General features: G+C 40.6%; 1 protein-coding gene and 1 long non-coding RNA gene across 3 annotated transcripts in view; one reads left to right on the forward strand and one right to left on the reverse strand.

Moving 5' to 3' along the window:
• Nucleotides 1–23,195, reverse strand: part of CNTNAP2 (contactin associated protein like 2) — a 1,359,261-nt gene that overhangs the window by 955,529 nt on the left and 380,537 nt on the right. The gene's annotated exons all lie outside the window — the stretch shown is intronic.
• On the forward strand, nt 11,840–17,986 carry LOC115277695. Of its 2 annotated transcripts, none has more exons than XR_003902483.1 (4): nt 11,840–11,953; nt 14,294–14,743; nt 16,472–16,613; nt 17,704–17,986. It is a non-coding gene; the product is annotated as an uncharacterized LOC115277695 (long non-coding RNA). The 2 variants fall into 2 exon arrangements; XR_003902485.1 differs by lacking the exon at nt 11,840–11,953 and adding an exon at nt 11,963–12,084.

Raw genomic sequence — 23,195 nt, forward strand, 5'->3', positions numbered from 1 at the left:
TCCTGGGTCAGCAGGCTGAAAGGCCAACTATTCAGCCACAGATGGGATCACAACATGGCCTGATTTATTCATCGATCTAGAACAATCAAACTGATCTCCTTAATTCTAATTTTTTTTAGGAATCTTCTAGCTGAATCAGGCAGCCACGTAGCCTGCTTTGGCTTACTTGCCAGTTCCAGATCGCTAACAGTCGAGGTCATTTCAACAGTTGCTCTGCATAGAAACAAAAACTTGAAGGCTTAAGTCCTTTTGCTACCTGGAAGGCGAAATAAACTCCGCAAAGGTGAAGGGAAGAGGCATCAGATTTCTTCAGGACATGATCTTCATTTGCCATTTGGCAAATGTATAAAACAACAGAATCCTTGCATGTTAATATTTTTTAAAAAATTGTGAACATATGAGTCACTGTATTTTTACCTAAAGCTTGGTGATTTGTATAGAGAAGCATTGCTAACTCTCCCTCACCTTTCAGGATGACATATATTTAATATTTTGGAACTGTTTTAAAGTTCTAGAATATAAAGCATTAATAAGTCCAGAGATAGATGACCCACTATTTTCGTTCAAACCCGAATGGTGTTTATTCTTACTTCATATCGAGGTTTCAATTCTAACCTGCATTCATTTACATCAGCAGAAAAGATAAAAAACCATCTGCCTTCACAAGTTTATAAGGTGCCTCTTTCTAGACAAAAACAGACAGTAAATGCAGAGGTGAGTGTGGAAGTATTGATCACTACCGTGGACTTCCTGCTAAGCCTGAGTAAAACCCTGTCCAGGGACCAATGGCCTTTTCCCCCAACCTCATTTGAAACCTGTCACTGTGGTTGCGCTAATATTTGTGAACGCCAACTGAAACTCTCCATAAGTCAGAGTCGAGACCTTGTGTTTTGGTTTGTGTAAACACTTTATTTCTGTCAGGTCCGAGTTTTTACTGTGGCTCACACAGAGATAGCCAAGCGTTTCCAAGTGGCCCACCCAGCTGCTCAACTGCCAACACCCTAAAACGCTTCCATCGATTCAGAAGCAGACTTTTCAAACAGTTAGTGGCACTTTTTAAAATATTTATTTATTTTTGAGAGAGAGACAGCATGAGCAGGGAAGGGGCAGAGAGAGTGGGAGATATAGAATCCAAGGCAGCTCCAGGCTCTGTGCTGACATGGACTCAAACCCATGAACTTGGAGATAGTAGCCTGAGCCGAAATCGACTGGGCCGCTCAGGTGCTGCGGCGGCAGCTTTTTTAAGATCATTGAATTCAAGCTGTTTCTCATACTTGAGCGGAGCTATGACTCCCAGTTCACAAATGAATGAGCTCATTTACAAACTGGAGCTGCTGCAGCGCGTCAGACTAAGGGAAAGAGTGAGTTTTGTGTTCCTTAAATGGCCTGCATTCAGCCAGAGACATATTTTTTCCAGGGTTATATGTGCATAGTAGAATTTAGGAGGCTCTAATTAGTCTCTTTTCTATCTAAGAAGAAAAAATCTACTTTCAAACCCTGGAAATTCTTCATTTTAAATTTACTAAAATTGCAGGAGTAGAGATTTATTTAAATAGAACCTTGTATCGAAAAGTAGATACTCCTGTGAAGGCTAAGAGACCTTCCCACCTATCGGTTCTCGGACACTCGGCTTTCCTCCTCTGTTAATATGACCGTTTCTAAAGGCCGGCTTCTCTCTCATTGAACCCTACCTTCCTCATTTGGTCACTGCAATTTCTCCTGTAGTTTCATCTTTTCATTCTGCACCATAAATCATTGTCCTCTGTTAATTCATGTCCATTATCATACAGACATGTGTGTATTTAAAAAGAAAAAAGAAGAACTAAGGGCAGCTGGGTGGCTCAGTTGGTTAAGTGTCAGTTCAGCTCAGGTCATGATCTCATGCTTTGTGGGTTCGAGCCCTAAGTCGGGCTCTCTGCTGACAGCCCAGAGCCTGGAGCCTGCTTCGGGTTCTGTGTTTCCCTCTCTCTCTCTCTCTGCCCCTGCCCTACTCAGGCTCTCTCTGTTTCTCAAAAGTAAATATTAAAAAATTTAAAAAAAAGAAAAGACTCAACCCTTGCCCCCTCATCCCTGGTATATTGTCCCATTTTGTTCTACTCCCTTTCACAGCAAGAATCAGTTTTAAAAAATCTGTGCTGATTCCAATTATTTTCCTTGCATTCTTTCTTGAAACTATTCTTAACAGGCACAGCAGGACATCTTTTATCATAGCCACGTGGGGGGGCCTGCTGCGGCTAAATGTGGTGGTCACGGTTCAGTCCCCGTCTGTCAGGACCCATCAGCAGCCTCTGACCTACTTGGTCACCTGCAGTTCCTTGAAATCACTCTGTCAGAGGCATCTAGAACCCCAGCCCTTAGCCATTCCTTCATCTACTTCCCATCTCGCCAGCCATTTTGTATCGGAGTATAAGTAAAGAGCTGTCCTTGGACCTCCTCGTCCCTTTCTCTTCCTGCTCTCGGCAATCCTGCCCAGTCTCACAACTTGTCTGTGCTGAGGATCCTCCTAGTCTTGTGTTTCTCGTTCTGATGACTCTCCCAGCTCCACACCTGGGTCTTCTGTGTCCCCCACTGGGATAACTAAGACCTCTCAAACTCAGCACGCCTAAAATCGAATTCCTGATGCTGACCCAAAACTGGCTCTGCTTTAATATTTTTTTTGCCATTTCAATTTGTAGAAACTCTTCTGCTGGGAGCCACATCAGCCTTGCTGGATGACATGGTCACAGTAAGGAAATGGCAGACGTGCACGGCTCCTGCCATGAGAGGTGGAAGCTGGCATCTCCTTCTGCTACTACTGCTCATGTGAAATTAAGCCTGTTGCTATTGACTAGGCCTAACAATGTTCCAAGTCAGACTGATATTCCCCACACAGATACCTCATGGGAAGAAGCATATTCCCACCTCTATAAAGAGGAATTTAAACAAAGCACTGCAGATGTTTTGTTGAAAGGCTCTTCTAATGAGCCTCACAAACTTAAGGCATAGAAAATGAAGGGGATTAAAGAACACAAGATTTACTATTAACTCTGGCCTGGAGAAAAAGAGCCTAATTTAAAAATAAGAAACAAACAAGAGCCAGGCATAAGCTACTGCGCATACATATGCTAATCTGGTGCCCATTGTGAGGATGGGTAGGGGTACTTACAACTTAAACTCCTATGCAAAGGCCGGCTCATCTAGGGCGCCTATGGCGCTTACACCTTCAACATCAAAGAACAAGGTTGACAAAAGGTTTACATACTAACCAGGGAGAATACATTCATCCTCCTGTGAGCCAAATAGAATGCCTGCTAGCCTTGTTTATGCCTGAATCTTAGCGTTACTGTTATAAAGAAATGTTTGCTATCTGCTTCTCACTAAAAACATCCTGCTATCTTCTTAGTTGTAAGATTTACTACTGGTTCAAACAAATGTGTATGTTATCTGCTTTTCACTGAGAATATCCTGTTATCCTATGATGTGTAAATTACCTCATTGTAATTAGAGTAGTTCTGCAAAAATGCCTCTGTAAAACCTGTGTCTGCACCCTTTTCAAAGCATCTTATCACTGAGAATTACTTGTAAAAATTCCACCTTTTGATGTCATGTTAACACTTAAGTCTATACATGAAGGCACAAAACCTGGCAAGTTAGAGATGCCAGGCTGGTGACCAAGAAAGAAAGAAACACAGGGATCTCTCGTCTCCTTTTTCGCCAACGCCATCTCTCCTTCAGGGGACCCTGGACCAGCTGGAGCTGGACTCTGGCACTCTTCCCTTTCAAATATTTGAATCAAAAACCTTCGCATCCTACATGACCGTCACTTTCCCTCCTGACTACCATCCATCCATTACGAAGTCCTCCTCTGAATCCAGCTGCTTCCAATTCGGCCCCACCAATGACATCACCTGAGCGTTTATAATAAGTTGCTAATTAGTTTGCCTGTTTCTACCCTCCTTCCCTATTGTCTGTTTCTAATACAGGAGTTAGAGTGAATCTTAAAATTACAAGTCCTAGGCAGCTCTTCCTTCCCATGGGTCCTGTCCCTGTGCTTTAATAAAATCACCTTTTCGGGGTGCCTGGGTGGCTCAGTTGGTTAAGCATCCGACTTCGGCTCAGGGCATGATCTCACGGTTCGCAGGTTCGAGCCCCACGTCAGGCTCTGTACTGACAGCTAGCTCAGAGCCTGGAGTCTGTCTGCTGAGTCTGTGTCTCCCTCTCTCTCTCTCTCAAAAATTTAAAAAAAACATTAAAAAATTTTAAGAAAAAAATCACCTTTTTGCACCAAAAATAAATAAAATCACAAGCCCATAACATTTCTCCACTGAGAGACCTCAAAGGTTCCCCGTGCTACTCAGAATAGAGGCCAACACGTCTATCGGTGGATACCCCCTTCTGCCTCCACACCACCCTGGATATGATCTGAGCTCTTGCAATCCAATTACACTGGCTTCCTCACTCTTCTGAGACCTTCTAGGACATCTTCCCACTCAAGGCTTTTGCTCTAACAGTTACTCCTGCCTAAATTGCTCTTCTTCTTTTGCGTCCTCCTGGTGATTTTACGTGTTGTCTCAGTGAAGCTGTTCCTGACAACTATTTAAAACTGCACCTCTTACTTCTCCGTACTTTCTACTCCTCCTCCCCCTGCTTTGATTATCTCCTGCTAATACACACAATAATTTATTCAATTAATTGCACCCTCCCACTAAAATAGAAGCTCACTGAGGACAGTGATTTTTATTAGTTTTGTTTTCTGTTGGATAGTTAACAGCTAGAATGATGGTAGGCACTCAGTAAATATGTGTTATCGTGTAAGCCTTGAATAAATTCTGGGTTAAGCATCCCATGGTATCATGAAGCAGGAATGAAGAGGACAGCAGCAGGGCAGGGGAGGGCCTGCGCTAAGTGGGAAGTCTTCTGAAGGTCTTTAAAGAGGCAACTTGCAAAGCTAGATAGTGGCAGGGGGGTGGAGGCTGGAGTGCACACAACAATGGTCTTCAAAGTTCTCCTTTTCCTAATGGTACCTGCCAAGGATCTGTCGAAATCAAAAGGACTATGGATAAGACAAGGGAAGTTTTTGTTCCAGTGATGGTTTTTCTGCTCTGTTTTTTTCTTGGCTCCCAACTCTCCTCACTGGTGTCTTAGCACCCTGAGAAGATTCAGTGTCACACGCCCATGCTTCATTTCCCAAGCCATGGACTGAAGCCATACCCTGAGCTCCAACCGCCAGGTGAAGTCATGATGTGGATGACTGGTGTGAGATCACGTTCCCTAAACAAATCACTTTACTTTACTAAAGATCATGTAACATTTATGTCCACACCAAGAACAACAAGACTCATTTTCACTGTGTATTCTGTTAATTCCTAGCACATCCTGAGGGAGTGAGATAATACGTTAGCAAAACAAGTAATCCTGTTCAACTATTTAGAACCAAGAGGGCCCCCAAACAGAAAACAAAAACAAAAACCATTACCACTCAGTTACAAGGCGATGCATTTGTAAAATTCTCTACACACTGCTGCCGAAAATAGAATTTGTAATTGACGTAGTACTTTGCAGTGAACAATATGGCACCGTACTTATTTCTGTAATTATTTTAGAACTTTTAAATTGTGGCTTCTCTTAGGAAGGCCTCAGGACATGGGTAAACATAGCCAAGATTATTGAGGGTTCATTGTTTGAGATGTTTTACTTAACTCTAAGTAATTTAATTCAAGTCAATAAATCTCAATGAAGATGTATCAAATAGCCTACCCTGTGCTTGCAACATATCAGACAATGGTGGGAGATTAAAAAGTGTATAGGCTAGAGCTGTCTCCACGCTTAAAATCATGCACTGATAGAGCCAGTAGAGAGCTGAGCAAGAGAGACCAGACAATAAGCCCTACTCACAAAATAATTCTTAAAAACCACTGACATTACATAGGAGTAAATGCAGCATGAATATATTTGGCATACAGTCCTTTATCTTACTGCTGATACGTTTAATTGTAGATTAATCATAAATTATTGAATGTGTGCATGTGTATGTATTTATGAATATGCATATATAGTTTGAAAAATGCTGTGATACTAGGCATACAAATGCCAAATCCTTACTTCCGCCTTCACCTATTCTACACTTTCTAGAAATATTAAGGAGTCCTTTCTAATAAAAAAAAAACCCTAAAAACCAATTATTTCTTAATACTATAACCTTTTATTTGGTTTCTTGGGAAAAATGAAAGTTATTGACTCTAACAATTAGTGTTAGAGTCAGAAATGGAAGAAAGAAGAACACTGTTATATTAAAATCCTGCCCACAAGTCAGCGAACTTTTCCTGTAAAGGATGGTAGTATGTAGTTAGGCTTTGCAGCCATATTCAAGCCTGGTGTGTGTTTCAACAAAACCTTATTTGCGGACACAGAAATTTGAATTTCATGTCATTTTCATGTGTCACAAAATATTATTTCTTTCCCCCCCAATCATTTAAAAATATAAAGCCTCACTTAAAAAATTGTATATAAAAGCAAGTGGCTGTTTTCCTGATCCAAATCCAAAAGAGCTCTCCTGTTTATGTACCTGAACACTATTCCGCAGGGACACATAATCACAGCCTGTCCTTCAAGGCTTCTATGCCAAACACTGTTCGGAATTCTTACTAGTCTATGTAAACATGTTTAATCCTCATGTCAATCCTGTAAGTTAGGAATATTATCTTCGTTTTCCAAAGAAAGGAACCCAGGCAGAGGGGCTGAGTAACTAGCTCGATGTCACACACTGATTAAGGGACAGAGCTGGGATCAAGCCCAGAGTCTGTTCTCTCAGCCGCTGGCCTCTGCCCCCACCATATGATGGGCTGGGTCCCAAGCTCGAGAACAGGAGGTGGGGAAATATTTAAGCTCCCTTAAATTCACAAGAATGAGACTTTTATCTGAATGGGTAAAGGCAAATGCCAATTGTTCAAAGTTAAATGTTTAAGATTTTTTGTCAATTGGAGTATTTGAGACAAGTGATATAGTTTAAAGGAAAGAGAATATTGGTGACCATGTATAGTGCTGATTTCTGTCACGAAACTATGAGCATGTTTTCTTCTTGGGTTATGACATTCTAAGGGTCTTGGAGGGTTTACTCATTTAACATCCTGATGCCAGAGAAACTTCCCCTAAAAACACATTAGTAAATTAAATATCTATTTTAGTGTGAGTCATCTCTTAATAGTCACATTCTGTTTTTCCAGGTAAGAACTGTTACTGTTTAAACTAAGCACACTGTTTTAATTATTTGTTTTTGATGCAACGTGAGATTTTGTAGATAGACAACCATATATAGATCCATGCAACACGTTTATCATAATTACCATAAAACGGCTAGATTTGTGATTTTCAAGCCCGAACCAAAAATGTGTATGGCTACTTTAAGTCTGAATGCTCTGATTTAACATCCCTTCATCTAGATCTTTCAGATATTCACTGGAGAGTGTATGTAAAGCAATTCATAGTAAAGTCTACATGGTCTTCCCTACTAGATTCTCTCTTCTCCTAACCCAAACTGATTAAAACTCTCCCTTGACCTTTACATGTTCTTATTGATGTTGAAGTCAGAGAAAAGAGGGATAATAATTGAATTTTGAACAACAGCCAGTATGAAAATGTAGACTGGAATTCTATCTGGATATGAAATTGCACAAATAATGGCAATTTAAAAAATCATATATAAAGCGGAACTGACAAAAGGCAGAATAACTGAATAACATTAGCAGGGATAGAATGACCTGGAAAAACTCCTGGAGACTTGCACTCCCTTGGCAGACTCCCAGAGTGAGTCCCCAGGGTAAATAATTCCATTCCAATAAAACACTTTCTTTATCAGACAACTAAATATATGGGGTAATCATTCTGCAAAGGAGAGTAATATGCTCACATAATTTTTTTTAAAGAGCCGATTGCTTGTTGAAGGTTTGTTCTCCCAACAATAGCCTGTGGCATCCATCTTGATAATAGACAAGATAACAGATGGTATTTCTTGAAGGACAGCTTCAAATTAAAGCACTGTGTTCAGAGAAAAGCAACTTTATTCCTCTATTACTATGGACGTTGAGAAAACATTTTTGATTTTATGGTTTTTAAGTTAATGAGATCTCTAGTGTAGTCACCTGGTTATTGGAAAAACCAAGCCATGAAAATTCTTTCTGCTTTTCAGACTATAGCATGTATTTTAAAGTAACTATGTAGCCAGCATATAGCATAGTAACTTTGGGCAATGTAATTTTAGAGTGTTGATTGCTAACATGATATTAAGCTAAAAATATTACAGAATTGTTCTCCAGGTTTTCGGCATGTTACCTTAACAAAGCCTCATTTTTTAAATGAAAGCTTCATTAAAAATTTTTTCAATGTTTAGTTTTTGAGAGAGAGAAAGAACACGAGCAGGGGAGAGGCAGAAAGAGAGGGAGACACAGAATCCGAAGCAGGCTCCACGCTCTGAACCGTCAGCACAGAGCCCAACACGGGGCTCAAACTAATGGACCATAAGATCATGACCTAAGCCAAAGTTGGACACTTAACTGAGCCACCCAGGTGCCCCAATGAGAACTTAATTTGATGATGGGATTTTAGAACAATGTCTGTAATACTTAATTTTGCAGTTAGAAAACTTCATATCACTAGAAAGTTGGAATTGCATAGAATTATACACCATATGCTATAATATGATATATATGATATTACATTGCTTTGCAAACTGATTTTTTTTCATTGATCATAGCAAATTTTTTTTTCAAGTCACTAAAACATGGAATATGATTTCTCATGCACTGAAAAGTAGGACATTTAACAGCTTCATAGAATCCCATCAATTGAATAATATTGACGTTGAGATTGTTGGCTGTTTGTTGTTGCTGTTGTATCAGAATGTCTTCCAGAAGTATCCCATACAACAAACAACGTACTATATCCACAGTTCCAATACTAGAATTGTCACTACATCTGTGCACTCAACCTTGTTAAAGACAAACTATGTTACCTAGACCCCCGACAACGGGTTTCCACATTAGATTGCATCCTCTCGATGAGAGACTTGGGCAGAATTTAGAAGGTAGAGAAAATAGGTCCTTATTTCTTTTTTGTCTGCGGGGACCAAGTATTAGCCCACTTCTCTGATGCAGTGAGTGAGGTTTTCTGGAGCTGTTTTAAGTTCCCAGTTGTTTTTCTGAAACAAGCAGCCAGGATTCTGACCTTTGTTCCCAGTCATTCGCAATGGTTTTGTAAATCTCTGATTCTTTGTATTGTATCTCATTCTGTTTAAGATATTTAAAGGGATTTCTGGTCTTCTGTCAGAATCCTGATGAAAACAGTCATAAATAAAGTAATCTAAATTTTGTTTTATTTTATGATTGTTACCATGGGATACATTACAAAAATGATGGGGTCAAGAAGTATGGATCTTTCCAAGGTTTCTTTTACAAAACGGAGTAAAGAATCTAACTTTAGATTTCATGGTTAAAAAACAAAAACAAAAAGAAAACCAAAAACAACAAAAGCAACAACAAAAAAACCCCTCCAGAATTATATATTGAATCATTAGTTCCATCCTCTTTGATTTAAAAGCAGACTTACATATAGTTTTGGACTCTAAATTGCTCCATTTTTTTTCAACTCCCACCGTAATTTTTATTGCATATTTAAGTAGGTTTTAACGTATATTGGTACAAATTCCTTTTTTTCTTTCAGAATAAATTTGATAATCTTGATTATTGTTCTCCCAGATTAACTCCTGAATCAATTTGGCTTCAAAAATCCTTTTGAATTTTTATAATAATTAAACATTTTATAGAAAGTTAGGAACTTTATACCGTACACTTCTACGACACCCACTTTTCTCCTAAGTTTTTTAAAAAAAATTTTTTTTTATTTATTTTTTATACAGAGAGAGACAGAGCATGAGAGGGGGAGGGGCAGAGAGAGGAGGAGACACAGAACCGGAAGCAGGCTCCAGGTTCTGAGCTGGCCATCAGCATAGAGCCTGATGCGGGGCTCGAACCCACGAACGTGAGATCTGACCTGAGCCGAAGTCGGAGGCTTAACCGACTGAGCCACCCAGGCGCCCCTTCTCCTCAGTTTTTTAAGCCACCTTTTATATCTTTCAAAAATACAAAGTCTTTCTTACTGATAGTCTCACCTTTCCTACTTGTTGCATTTATTCCCAGATTTAGTTATTGTGTTGTGCTGTCATGAACAATCTTTTGTTGCTTTTTTTTTTTAAATGTTTATTTTGAAAGAGAGTGAGAGTGTTCACACACGAGCAAGTGGAGAGAGGAGCAGGGAGGGAGGGAAAGAAAGAATCACAAGCAGGCTCCACACTGTCAGCACCTGACATGGAGCTCAAGTCCAGGACCCTGGGCTCATGACGTGGGCCAAAATCAAAAGTCGGACGCTTAACTGACTAAGCCACCCACCCAGAAGTCCCATCCCTTTCTAATATATTTCATTGTATGCACTGTACTACATTTTGATTTCATCATCTCTTTCCCTCTGTAAACTAAAGCAAACAAAACAACATCTTTAAAAAATGACGCTGTATCTTTATCTTGAACTGTGACAGTGAAACAGACTTTGCATGTTCTGCCTGCATTGATCTGTCCCCCACACTCATTTCTACAAATTAGGGGGGTAATGACGTTCGCCAAGTTTATCTTCCATTAGTTCCCGTTATAGTCTGTTGAGGGTGTCAGACGTGCTACAATCTGATTTCCCCTCACCCGGGCTGCTGTATTGGGGCAGGTTTTTTCTAGTCATGATCTACAGGGAATGTGTTAAGGTCTCTTTAGACAGTGTGAAAGCAGAAACAAAGTTTAAATGTTTGAGGAATATCTTATGTAAGAGAATTTAAAAAAAACTGGTCTTAAGAGTTAAAAAAAAAAACCCTATCCTATCAACAAGACCATTGTCTTGTTTGGGGTGCAGCTTTTATGCCTGTAAAATACCAGAAACTAACAGAACAGGTGACTGGGATGGGGCTAACTTATTTGTGTGCTATGCTAGTGATGAAAGCCCTGGGAAGGAACCCAGAGAAGTTGTTCAGGGAAGAGAAGAGGCCTGACCCTACAAACACAGTCTTATATCCGGGCTGATGACAGAAATCATATGAGCTTTAGGCTTTAATCTCTACTGAGCATAAGCATCTCATTGGAGAATCAGTCTTTACCCCAGTGTTTTCTGTTTTTTTAAGTCCATCTCGCCTTTCCAAATATGTAAATACAAAAACACTAACGTAACCCTTAGTTGAGAATATTTCAATCATGTGATTGAACGAATTTATACCATTCAAGATTTTTTAGAGCTTTATATTTTATTTATTTATAAAAATCACAACACAAAATCCCCAAGAATTGATCGCCTTCCCCCTGCATATGTGCAATTATTTTACTGGCTATGCTTTACTGACTTTCCATTCTGGCCTTACACTCAGGGTGCCGGGGACATACTCACACCATGAGCCTTTTGTGTTTCTGCACTTCCTAAGAGCAGAGCACTGACCACCTTTAGTTCTGGACTTTCTTCTCCAGACCACAGAGGGAACAGCCTTGGAAGACAGAGGTGGTGGTCTCTAGGCGGAGGACGTGTGTGCTTGCTGCCCTCTATCACCGAGGCTATGTTGGGCCAGGTGGTGGGAGGCTTGGTTGTAGTCCTTCATAAAGGACTGGCATTTCCCAAGTTCAGGACTCTATGACACAAGCCCCACCGGGGGAAAACCATCGCCTGGTCTTCATGGCACTGCCCTGAGCACTACGGCTCAGGGAACCTTGCAAACGCTGACATTCTGGCCACCGCCATTGCCGTGGGTACCAGTCCTTTGTCTCTGACCCAGAAGCCACGTTTTGTGCCGCCATGCCGCCATCCGTGGAACAGGACCAACCTGTTAGCTCATAAGCCAAGTGCGGTTCCAGCCCTTTCAGGGATCTTCGCCCTGATCTACCTGTAGATCCAAGTTGTAAGATGCTTTCATTTAAATCTTGTCTTTCTTCTTCTTGAGAACTCGTGCAACCCGGGGGATCAGGGGAAAAGAAGCAGGTGGTACAGAAAACATGAGGCGCCAGAGGGGAAGAAACACAGGCACAAGTGGTGAGAAAGGGCTCTCTCTCGAGAGGGAAGCTGGGGGCTCCAAAAACAAACTCTGTGTGCTTCACGTTGTGCCCCGGGCCCATCCTGCTGTCAGACCGCAGTCTTTTTAGCACAGTTCTCCTGAGTGTGGCTGGGGCTGATTAACTCACTCCTCATAAGCATAAGCCAGCCCTGTTAGCGTTTGTTGATATTAATTCTCACACAAATCCCTTCCTTCAAATTAAAAATGAGAACCATCTGTAACTAATTCCACAATTCCTGGGATAATGAATCAAAAGGTTTTTTTAAAAAGAAAAGAAATGTGCCAACTAATTTTCTGACTCCTCCAAAATAGTCAGTTTCTCTTAGATCTTAGGATAAATTCTGCTCCTCTCAAGGAAGCACACCAGCAGAGCTGTTACAAACTTCATTTCTCTAAAGAGTCTCTGCATTCATCCACGATCTTCCAAGGAACTCATTTAGCTATCAGTGGGGGTAAAAAAAAAATTCCTGAAAAAAAAAAAAACCCTATTCAATCAAAATTTAGAAATGGCCGTAACTGAAGCAAAAGCCCATAATGTGTAAAATAATCCATTTAAAAACCGGTAGGAGATTGTTATGTGTTTGAATAATTACTGAACCAGTTTGAAACAGAGTACACAATTTTAGCTTTCATAGGTACTACCTGAAAATGAAAGTTTTACATTTCTTAATGTCTACCCTTTGAGCTGATTTTTTTCTCCCCCTTGGGGCTTCCTGGTGTGGAATTTTAATGCTCTTAAGTGTAGAGATTCATGGCTCTTATTCTGGTCTTTGACCTTATCACCTTGCATGATGCTAAAACCTTGGTTAGTTACCCAGAGTGCATTATTCCAGACCGCTGATCTTGTTAAATTCGGCTCAGTTCTGGTGAACTAGGACCACCAATTTGTTTCTTCATCTCAACTTCTAAGTCTTTCAAAACTGTATCATTGTGGTTTCTTATTATAATAAGGCCATTGCAATGAATCTAAAGCATCTTTCCTAGATGAATAAGGACACCTCAGGGCCTTACTTAAGTTTATATTTTATATCACCAATTATCACTGGAAATTACCATAAATGTATTTTGTGTTGGTCTTGGGTGGCATCTGGGTCAGCTTCCAGAATATAAACTTACTTTTTGTTAATTAAATAACAAAATAGCGACAGTGGTGAAATATACAAATTACAATTTGTCTTTGACTCTTAAAAATTCCAAAAGAATAATAGAATCTATTATACTGGTATTTTGAGTTTGCCACATTTTATATACACCTTGTTTCACGTGGTGTTAAAGTATCTTATAATATTCTTACTTATGAATAGACTTTCAAACATATTTACATATAAATGTAAATGGATTACATAAAATATATTTTACGAATAGGTTTAAAAAATAAAGGTTATCCATCTGTTAAGTAATCATTAACTTAAAAAAAGTATTTCATAGGAATAACAGTTCTTTTAAAAATATTTATGCATAAAATACTATATTTTCCAGTTTCTGAGGTCGCTTTTGCTTAAGTCTTTTAAAACAGTAAAAGTCATCTTCAACATATTCAAAGAACTCAAACTTTAGAGCTCAAACTTTTTTTTTTTTACATTTTAAAGAAAACAAAAGTAACTAAAGAATACGGGTGACCCTTAATGTGGGTTTGAATTGCACAGGTTCATTTATAGCTGCGTGTTTCCTAATACATACAGTGAGTACTGTCACTGCACTTTCTTCTTATGATTTTCTTTTCTCTAATGTTACTGAAAAAATGCACCACATAACATACAATATATGTGTTAATTGACGTTTACATTATCAGTAAGGCTTCCAGTCCACAGCAAGGATCAGTAGTTAAGTTTGGGGGGATTTTCACGTAAATAGGGGGTTGGTGACCCTAACCTCTGCACTGTTCAAGGAACAATTGTACTGAATTACTTCTTCAGAAACCATATGTATTTAGCAAAATTAAGATAGAAACAAAACATGGCAATATTAAAGTGAAGGCTCTAGTATTCTTAAGTATTATGTTTAAATGTTGAAAGAGGGGAACAAAATACACGCCATAGAAAAATCACTTAATCGCCCCCAATTTTCCACTCCCTGCGGGGTATATTATTCTGCCTTCTGAGAAAGACGCTTCCCGATTTACCAACGGGAGGTTAGGGGAAGCCGAAATGCGGCTGCTCAGCCATGTCTTTCCTTGCTTCTCTGCAGTACCGACGATGAGGAGGCCGCCTACGACCACAACCGTGAGAGGTGCCGTGCACTGTGTGCCGCACTGAGTCTCCGGAGCCCGGGCAGCACTCTGCAGCGTCCTTGGGGCTGCATCTTCTCTACGTCAGCCCAGTAGTTGCCCTTTCCCACCTGTTACCTTCTGTAATTTGTGATGCTGCAGGGAAGGGACCCAGGAAACCGACGCCACCGGCAGCTGTAGGGTTGGCTAGTTCCAGATGGCTGATTCTCACGTGGCATGAAAGGCGGTCAGCAGTGCGGACGAAGGGATTTATTCTGTTGGGTTGAGGCAGGGGTCCATCTCTGCGGTCTCCAGTCCAACAAGAGAGACGGGCTGAAGACTACACTGGATTGAAGGCAGCGTCCCCTCATCCTAAGGGCTCACTGCTTTCTGCCCTGCTAGTTCAGCCTCCCGAGAGGTCTGTGGTCAAGGTGAGAAGTCTTTGTTGTTGTTCTTGCTCCCCTTGCCGAAGTAGGACAAGAAAGTATGGCCCTGGAGTTACCAGTCCTGGCTGACCTGTGACTTCCAGCAAATTCAGCGCACATTTGCTCCATGGGCCTGATGTTCTCTGTAGAAGAATCTCTCAGCACATAGTTGCTTTGATTTGAATTGCTAGCTGCCACTTAAGATAGGGGAGATTTAAAATTAGTGTATTCGCTTATATGGGGTCCCATAACGAAGTACCATAGACTGGCTTAAACAACAAAAAGTTACTTTCTCCCAGTCTGAGGTGCAAAGTCTGAGATGAAGGCGTCTGCAGTGTTGGTTCCCTCTGAGGTCCTCTCCTTGGCTTGTCAATGACCACTGTCTCTCTGTGTCCTCACGTCGTCTTCCCTCCGTGTGCCTGCCTGTCTGTCCCAATCTTTCTTTGGAAGGACACCAGTCTTACTGGATCCAGGCCAACTCATATGATCTCATTTTAACTCGATTACCTCTTTAAAGATCCTGCCTTCCGGGGCGCCTGGGTGGCTTTGTCGGTTAGGCGTCCGACGTTGGCTCAGGTCATGATCTCACAGTTGGTGGATTCGAGCCCTGCATCAGGCTCTGTGCTGACAGCTTGGAGCCTGGAGCCTGCTTCAGATTCTGTGTTTCCCTCTCTCTGTCTCTCTCTGCCCCCTCCCCTGCTTGTGCTCTGTCTCTGTCTCACAAATAAAAAAAAAAAATTAAAGATCCTACCTTCAAATACAGTTCTGAGGTATAGGGGTCAGGCAAGCTCAGCCTCCAATATGAATTCTGGAGTGACACGGTTTAGCCCATTACAATCAGAGTTCAGATAGCTGACTCTTAAAATGACAAAATACAGGGGGGTCCTGGGCACTCATCCCTTCCAGGTTTCAAACTGGTTCTCCACACTACTAGTATAGTGATTGTTCTAAATCTCATTACTTTGCTTATGATGATTCCCAGCCTCCCCCCTGGCCTTCTAGATAGATCCCAACCTTGTCAGGGCATCAAGTCCTTGGGGGCTTGCCTCTGCTCTGGCCTACTTCCCCATTCACTTCTCCCTCAGCCAAACCAAACTTGAAATGTGCGGAGTGTGCCTCTTTCTCTTTGCACATTCAATTCCTTTTACCTGAAATGCCCTTTCCTATGTTCTCTTCCTGTGGCATTTCCTGGATGACTCTTGCTCCTGTCAACACTGTCACTGGCCCTGGCTGGACTCTCACAAGTGCCCCACGCTGGGTTCAAGCCTGCACAGTGTCCAGGCTCCCTCAGGACTCTGGGGGGCTCTGAACCGTGGCTCTTACAGAAACTGAAATGGCTTAGTTCTCTCTCTTCACTGGAATGCGAGTCTTGAGGACCGAGTTCGTCTGCTCTGTGTTGCCAGTGCCCCCCAGAAAGCAGAGGCTTCAAGAAAAATTTTAAACTAATAAACACACAAATGGATGACTCCTCCCAACAGCTCTTCCCAGCAAGTATGAACAGCAGCCTGTGCTACAGACTGAGACCTCGCTGTGAAATCCAGCTCACTACCAACTTTTAGTGATACTAACTTGGACAAGTTCCTTAGCAGCTTGAAACTCAAATTTCTTTGTCTAAAAAAGTAGAATCAAACATACCTCACTGAGTTCTTCAAGGTTTCAAAGAGAAAGAAAATACACAAATAACCTTGTATATTTTGAGGACTCAAGATCTTAATATTTTTAATTGTCACACAGTGAAGGAGTCATGATCTCGACACAGGCTGCCCAGGGGCCACGGCTTCTCGGCACTTTTCCCAGATACCTGATGATCTGCTTGGGAGGTAGACTGCGAACACAGCATCCTGTTGACTAAGTATCACTTTACTTCTCCTGACTAGTAAATACTAGTAAAGTATTACTTTACTTCTCTGGGTCACAGCTGGATGGGTCCATTACAGTCAAATAGAGCTAGAGAGGAGAACCTAGCACTCCACAAATCACAAGTACATTCCCAGCTTCCAGTACTAAGTATTTGTCACCACTGAAATCAGTCCCCAAGTATAATTCCTCAAAATGCAAAATGACGTGGATTAAAACTACTGGGTTGAAAATGAAATACACTAAGAGAAAGGAGATCAAGAACTCTGAGGAATTTGACAGTTAAGAGAAAGGAAAGCTCAAGCCTGTGGTGTGACTCCTTAAAAGACAGAATATACTAGAACTATGGTTCTCAAATATTGGCCTGCTTTTGAACCACCTAAAGGGCTGGCTAAAACAGATTGCTGGGCTCCACCTCGGGATTTCTGGTTTGGCAGGTCTGTGTGAGGTCAGAGAAGCTGTGGATTTGGGGCCACACCAAGCACTGCTTGACTAGAACAGAGGAAGAAGAGGTGAAACTTTCAGGAGGAAGAGCATATAATCAAATGTTAGGCAGGTTCTCTGTGACCTCGGATAAACACAAACACAAGGAGTACTCTAGAAAAAGACCAGGGCCATGTCTTCCTGGGAAAGCAGAGGGTTAGACGTGTGTGGATGGAAGCTGGGCTGGGATTCCACCAGCAGGAAGCCCCCAAGCTGGGGCGCCTGTGGGGCTCAGTAGGTTGAGAGTCTGGCCCTTGATTTCAGCTCAGATCATGATCTCACAGTTCATGAGATCGAGCCCTTCCACTGGGCTCTAAGCTGACAGCCAGAGCCTGCTTGGGATTCTTACTCTCTCCCTCTCAGCCCCTCCTGCCTTTCTCTCTCTCTCAAAATAAACTTAAAAAAAAAAGAAGTTTCCAAGCACTGGGGAAAAGGAGCAGCAAGAGCAGGAAACAGGCTGATTCCCCTGTGCTTTGGCCAGTTCCGAGAAATGTAGTTGAGTTCGAAGCACTATTTAGTTCTGTTCCTTCTCCTCCACATCTCCTTCTTAATGGATACGTATGAAACAATCTCAAATTGTGAGTCACTTGCAAATTACCGTTTTTGCATGTTACAATTATGTTTAGGCCTCAAACAACGCATCCCTGTTCCACCCTCCAAAACGCTGGCTTGCGTTCGCCTCAGCCCTAACTCCGTACCAGGCAAGAACAGGATCCGGTTTTGCTTTTTAATCGACAGGGTCACCGTGTTATTGTTACCTTGTTCACACTTTTCTGTCTGCTGAGTGCTGTTTAGGTGGAGCCAAGAAATGTGTAACATTTGGCAAATGGTCGACTCCTGAAGGGTATGGAGACGTGGAGCTCTCTTGAGCTAGCTAGAAATCTAAAGGCAATGAAATAAAACGAAAGAAGCAACAAAACCTGGAGTGAACCGGATTGTTCTTTTTCCCTCCAGAAATAGCATTTTCATTGTCATTCGTGTTTGTGTGTGTGTGTGTGTGTGTGTGTGTGTATGACCAACCTCTAGGAGACGAAATTATTGGAGTTCCTGGAGACCTAACATGATGGTCTCCTTGCACTAAAACTGCCTCTCCCCATGGTTCACGGGAAGACTAGTTCATGGCCTCCACCCCTGGGCTTCTGAGTTCATGGATTCTATGAACTAAGCCTTCCTTCCAAGCCCATGGACTTTGCCTCTACATAGCCCCCCCCCCTTTTTTTAATTTCAGAATTTGGTATCAGTTTTCTATAGTATTTAACTTTAATCTTAATGCAAATTTTATAGAAATTGGTCTTTAGCTTATTCCCTGAACTAAAGTTAGTTTGGGACCTCGTTTGGGGCCCGTCACTTTTTGGCTGCCTTCAGCTAGACACCGTCTCTTCACTTTGAGTTTTATCTGTAAAATTCAAGGATCAAAAGATGATTTCCCAGGACACCTCAGCTCTCCCTGGGCCTCCCTCCCTCATTGTATGGTTCTAGAATGTTCAGAATGAATCATTTTATATTCCTTTTTTCTTTCCTTTTTCTTTCTCATCCTTTTCATCTTATCTCATCTTTAAATCTTCCAGGTTAGAGTCCTGATTTTTTCCCTCATCATTTGAATTTACTCTTTTAGAACCATAATGGGCTTACACCAGAAAACTGATCATATTCAGCCCAAGTATTCCATCACAATCATTTTTCTGTCTTCTGAGATCAGTTCCATTACCATTTTTCATATCTTTTTTATAAAGCACTTTATGTAAGTATAATGTTACAGTGAATTAAATCTGGTTAATAGTGACATAGTTTAATGCTTCATAAATTCTTCTGTTTGCCAGCCAATGAAACTGCAAACCAGCTGACAAGGTGACGGTACATCATTGCTTGTGGTGATTTATACAAACTGATTATAATCAATTTTTTTCGTCAGAAATTATCATCAGTAGAATGTATATCAATATGTTCAGCCCTCAAGCCAACAGCACCGTGATGCTAATGTCAACAGTCAGTGTTCACTACTATGGCATATATGCAGATAATGTGTGATAGTGACCTGAAGAACAGTTGATAAAAATTTCCTACTTTGACATTCTTGTAATCAGAATATTGTAATATACCCTCTTCACATAGAAACTTTGTTCTGTAACAAAGCTCAAGTAATACAAGATGGAAAACCATTATTAAAGACATTCCTATTTTACCTTAAGAGCACCATCAAGAAAACACATTTTGAGTAGGAAAGTGGATGGACTTCGAGGGTGTCATGCTAAGTGAAATAAGTCAGGCGGAGAAGGACAGATACCATATGTTTGCACTCATAGGTCTAACAGGAGAACAGGAGACACCTAATGGAGGACCAGTGGGAGGGGAAGAGGGAAAGAGAGTTGGGGAGAGAGAGGGACACAAAACTTGAGACTATTGAATACTGAAAAAGAACTGAGGGTTGAAGGGGGAGGGGGAGGGGGGAAAGAGGTGGTGGTGATGGAGGAGGGCACTTGTGGGGAAGAGCACTGGGTGTTGTAATGGAAACCAATTTGACAATAAACTATTTAAAAAATAAAAAAATAAAAAAATAAAAATATCAAAAGTCATCACCATAAAAAAAAGAAAACACATTTTGATATTTGATATTTGTACACCAGCTCGCAAGAACTTATCCTAGACCACTTAAGTGAAATAATTATGTAAGAAATGACTTCTTTAAATTGTTCTATACCATAATATAAGTAGGAAGACTAATCCTCCTCTTTCTTGAAACATAATGAATGGTCAAAATGAAAATGTTCTTTTGGTTTCTAGGACACTGAAAGAGATACACATAGCTCTGAATGTGATAGATAGTATGTGACACACTGGATTGAATCCTTTCGGGATGCAGATACTTGTGGGAGTCAGAGACTATCTTCAATGAGTCGTATAATTTGAGCAAAGACTGGAAGCCACCGAGTAGTGAGGACATTTGAAATTTTGTTTACTTGTCTAGAATATTTCTCAAAATGGTCAACTTTTAAATGTTTTTCCAATTGATATTAATAACTATGTACATTTATACTCAGAGGTGTACAGACTTGTATTTTATTTAAAGATAAACACTGCATTATTATCAGTGTAAATCACCAAGAGTTAGCTCTGTGGCAGCTAGTCTTGTGGCATTAACTACACAGACTTTCGAAGCCTAAATTGTTACCCTTGCTTGCACATTGTATCTGATCAGTGTTACAGACGTTAGGCATGCAATTTTGAATGTGATGTTCTGTATCAAATTTTCTAGATTGACTAGAAAATATGGAGGATTATTATGTTCTTTGTCCTATGGACACACAGTGGGGAAAGAAGGGAAGCGTAATATTAGTGCTTTCCTGTTAATATTATTTGCTCTTGTATCAGGAAAATAAACTATCAAGTATGTTGTTGTTTTTCCTAGTGGTGGACAAGATAAAACTGTGTTCTTTAGCCTTTTCTATTTATTTGTTTTTATTTGCTTAGGAGAGAAATTTCACCTACAGCACCTGTCAGAAACGCCATATTCAATGTGATATTAAAGGGGAAAATGGTTTAGCACCTCACAAGTTGTCAAGTCCTCTATACTTTTTCTGCAAAGGCACAGGACACACAGCTCAAATGAGGTCACTTGAGGATGTACAGAAAGTGGCATGTAATCACTGTGGGGTTCTGGGATGCCTGTTATTGGCCAAACAAATATTCAGGTAATTTTAGTTATGTTATCCTTTTGGAAAGAAACATTTATTAATGCAGTTTTAAAAGGAATGCTTTCTAAAATCATTATTCAGACTTTTCCAAAGTCTGAATTACTTTCCCAACTCTTGTCATGCATAGCAAACTCTTCCTGTCCATTCCCATGATCAAATTCTACAATGTATTTCAGCTGCTGCTTTGCTTTTACGATTGCCTACCTCCATCTGAGTTCCATGGATTTCCTTCTCCATTTAAAAATATCTGTACAGCCTGAACTTCCCTTTTTCCTGTTAGGTCCTACCCTGAGAAACAACTGAACAAAACAAAACACTATCTTCCACTCTGAGCTTCAGTCTTCATGTCACCTAGGATTTCACATTTAGAAGCACTGTCTGTTACGTTCTCCCTGGGAGAAGAGAGGATTATCACCCCATGATTCTTGTTAGCTACTTGGAACTAGTCAATTTCATACCCTCCTTCTCCTATCAGTGTCATTGCCTTCCTATTATCTACCAAATAATAGAATACAGGTATCTGAAGTATACTGTAAATTGTAGCAAAATCTCCTCCTTGCCAGGCCCCAAATGTCTGAGCTGCTGTTGTTCTGACCCTCTTCATTTCCTTTTAGACCTGTACCTACCCTAGGTCCTGCCCGAGCCTGCTAACGAACATCTAAACCCCTGAATTCTTGCCTCTGGGAGGCCTTGTCTAAGGTCACACAGCCTAAAATTCTCAATATTGTCCTCAGGGCATTTACCTTCACTCAAAGCTTTAACTGAATGAAACTGGACTTTTCTCAAATAGTACTAACTATTGTCCTCAAAACCCTTCTGAGCGGAAGTTATTAATTTTCTAGCCACCCCCACCTCCACATCAGCCTCTTCATTATCCCACATCAGGAAGAAGGGGCCTCCTTGTCACCGAATACAGCTCTGTTCCTAGAAGCAAGCTACTCCCTTGTTTCAACTCCCAAAGACCTTTTCTCAGTCCTTTCTTTAGAGTCCATTTATGTGGCCAGGCCTCAAATCTTCCCATTTAGAAAAACAAAAGAAAAGCATGAACACACAAATATCAAGTGCCAATGAAATGAACAGTTCTGAAATCTTTAAGGTAGGGTTTCCTGCTTTCAACATTCTCAACTGCAGCTTTGGGGTGTCCTGAATCCCGCGGCCCCTCGCTGATCTTCCCAGTCAGCATGTGCTCCTGACCCAGCTTATGCACCCGGAGGGACCGTGAAAATGGCACACTCACCAGGACAACAGATCCTCTTTTAGATCTTCTGTTGCACATGCCACACCAGTCTCCAAGCCAGAGAAAATGGTGCCATGCTTTCTATATTTTCTCCAAGTCTACTCTAATTCTCAAGGTACAGGGCACAAATAACTGGCTCCGTTAGAAACCGGTATCATACAACCTGACTGGGATCACAGTCCTCGTCCCCAGCTGCTGTCTGTCCCTACTTAACTCTGTAATATAGTTTCCATGCTGGGCTATTCAATTTTATTTACAGAGATCAGCCAGTTTACTCTTTAAAGTTGGATCTGAGGGGGAAAGTCAAGTCTTTCCCAAAATACATGACCTGTCTCTCATTTATCAGTTTTTTTTCTTTTTAATTCAAGATGTATAGGAAAGAAAATTAATCTTAATATTCTTATGTAATTTTTTCCAGTTTTATTGAGATGCAATTGACATACAGCACTTTGTAATTTTAAGGTATACAATATAGTGATTGGACTTACACATATTGTGAGATGATCACTACAAAAGTTTAGTCAATATCTACAATCACAGATAGATACAAAAAAGAATATAATTGTCCTTATAATCAGAACTTTCAGGATTTACCTTTAACATTTTTTATATACCATGCAGCAGTGTGAACTATAGCTACTGTGCTCTATGTCTCTAGTATTTATTTATCTTGTAATTAAAAGCATGTACTTTTGACTATCTTTACCCAATTCTTTCTCCTTCAACTCTTGTATCTGGTAACCACAAATATGATCTCTTTTTCTATGAGTTTGCTGTTATTTATTTCATTTTTAGATTCTGCATATAATTAAGATGATATAGTATTTATCTTTTTCTCTCTGATTTATTTAGCATAATGCTCTCAAGCTTCATTTGGCAGGATTTCTTCCTTTTTTGGTGGCTGAATAAAATCCCATTGTGTGAGTGTGTGAGTGTGTGTGTGTGTGTGTGTGTGCACACGCGCACATCACATTTCCATTCATCTTTCGGTGGAACTTAGGTCATTTCCCTGTCTTTCCTATTGTAAATAAGGCTGCTATGAACATGGTGGGGAGGAGCAGTCATCTCTTCAATGTAGTGTTTTCATTTTCTTCAGATATATTCACAGAAGTGGAATTTCTGGGCAATATGGTAATTGTATTTTTAATTTTTTGAGGAACCTCCATACAGTTTTTGTAGTGGCTGCACC

Source organism: Suricata suricatta, chromosome 2 (assembly GCF_006229205.1).
Source record: "Suricata suricatta isolate VVHF042 chromosome 2, meerkat_22Aug2017_6uvM2_HiC, whole genome shotgun sequence".
Lineage (NCBI taxonomy): Eukaryota > Metazoa > Chordata > Mammalia > Carnivora > Herpestidae > Suricata > Suricata suricatta.